Below are 2464 nucleotides of genomic sequence, written 5' to 3'. Positions count from 1 at the left end.
ACCTCTGCCCACATTTCCTTTTCATAACAAATAGCGGCCCAGGTCTCTGAAGGGTGAGCAAGAACAGCGCCCCAAGGCCTCTTGTTTTGCTCCCCACCATACCCCCAAAATCCACGTCCTCCTCTGCGATGGGTTTTTGTGTTGCCTACAGTAGCGGGATGCTACTACTGTAGGCAAGACAGTACCACTGCTATCACCAACCTCGAACAGCAGAGGAGTTGTGTTAGTGGGCTTGTCTTGGGCTTCATTTTCAGTAAGGCAGAGAGATTTGGGCACAAGGGAACCGTTCCCCATCTAGCCGACGCTCACCCTGAAGAACCTCTTTCAAAGTCCCTTTCTGCACTTAAAATGGAAGCCAAAAAAATGTCCCAATCACTGTCACATCATCTCAAATCACTGCTGGGTTTTGGTGGGTTTTGTTGGGTTTTTTTTTCCCCCCACTTCCAACATCCAGCATCAGCCATCATCCTATATTTTATACGTGGTCAGCAAGAGACAAACCCTTTCATAATAGGGCAGGAGCACATCCAATTAAGCTTGCAAACAATATTACATTTTCCTATTACTTCATGGAGAACATCCTTTCTGGTAAAGAGAAGCCCAGAGGTTATAGAAATTTTAAGGATTTCTTTTTCAAACTGTTACAGGGCTGAATCTATGATCTCAATTTGAATTAGCTGGTACCTGCTGGTTGGGCTGTTTGTTGTTGGATGTCACCGGCAATTGGTGATACCAGAAAGGCTGTAACACAATAGACTCAAAAGGCTCTGAGGTCAAGGGCAATGAAGTTTAAAATATAATCTCTTCTTGCTTGGAGATATTTTTGCACATATATATATATATATCCTGAAAAGAAAACTCAGAAGAATAATGCTTTCAAACACAGCCTGGAGAAAGTCACAGGGAAAAAAGGCAATATATTTTGTAATGAATTCGTTTAAGCAACTGAGGTGATACTGTTGATTTGCTGCTCCCTGGATTGTAATTTATTAGAAATTGCTTCTGATGTTTACAGGATGCATAAAGAGTAGTTCAATGTAAATAAGGCGCTGCTGTATGTTTAAGTGTCCCTTCTGGTGAATTAAATAACTTTGTGAAAGGACTTCTTGCATATATTTATCCCACTTCCTACTCAATGTCATCTTGGCTCAGTTTAACAGGAGGAGAAAAATTGGATTGCACGGGAACATTTTCCCATGCTCGATGGACCCACACTGTGATGCAGTTTGGGAAAGCCCTGATCGCCCTGCATCTTCTCCCTTATCACCCTGGGGACCTGGATGCTGCTTTCTTTTGGGGTGAGATGCCACCATGTGAAGCAGAAATGGTCCCTCCCCTCCCTTAACCAATGTGAAAGTGCTGAGCCCAGCAGACAAAAAAGCTTCCGCTGCCGAACAGGGTGGGACGGTGGCACGTAGGACAGACAGAGCACATGATGTTATTCAGGAGCCACCTTTTCTCTGGAGCTATTTGCTTCGTATGAAGCTTGCTCTCAGTGCAGAAATAAACCTGAAAATCTATATACAACCATCTCAAATTGATCTGACAACTCTTGCATAGCCAAGGCTAATCAGAAGGAGTTGTAATGCGCAGATTCCTTAAAACATCTTAAAATGAATCACAGGATCTATCCCAGAGCTATATATTTTAAATTTTTTTTTCACAGTGTTTAAAGGGGGTTATGCAGACATAATTCAGCTGGGTCGAAGAGTCTGATCTGAGATTTACATGATGGGTAATGCTTACTTCTCCAGTAATCAATTCTTGCAGCGCGAGGAGGAGCCCTGAAACACACAGCCTTGGTGTGAAGCACATTAATTCCCTCTAACTGGTTTATTCCTCCACCCTTCGTTTGTGGAGCGCGGTTTCGCCTCACGCCCCTCGCAGACAAACCCAGCAAATCAGGTCTGTTGATTTAACCGATTTACAGCCGAACTTTAAATACCAGCACCCGCTTCCACTGTTAACCGTGCCCTCCTGTTAATGCAGAAGCATCCTGCAAGCCCCCAGCCAGCTGTCAGAGCACGTCATCCCACGTTTTCTCTCCCAGCAACGCCGCCAGCGTGCTCGAGCAAGCCCTCGGTCTGGTCTGCTGATAACAGTGATCACCCTCCTCTTGGCACTGAGGCTCAGCACAAGCTCTATATCCCTTATGGTCTTCAAAATGTAGGGTTTTTTTTTTAAACTAGGGTTTTTTTTCCAGTGTCACTGTGATATTCCGGAAATAAGCAGGAAATTCCTTCCTTTTCAGGACAACACGTGTTTAATCTTATCCTTGTGCTTTACTTGGAAGGATTCAGGCACATACGTGAAGCTGAATTGGCTGGGGCTGCTTCCCCATGATGCAACCACACAGTGCTCACTGCCCAGCCCAGAGACAAACCCACGAAGCTGTTTACGCCTCTTGCCATGGGTTGTAGCACATAGAGGCAGAGATTTAACCACACACCATGTGGGCCACACT

The sequence above is a fragment of the Gallinula chloropus genome, assembly GCF_964237585.1.
Source record: "Gallinula chloropus genome assembly, chromosome: 3".
Lineage (NCBI taxonomy): Eukaryota > Metazoa > Chordata > Aves > Gruiformes > Rallidae > Gallinula > Gallinula chloropus.
The sequence above is the reverse complement of the archived record's forward strand: the minus strand, read 5'-3'. Positions refer to the sequence as shown.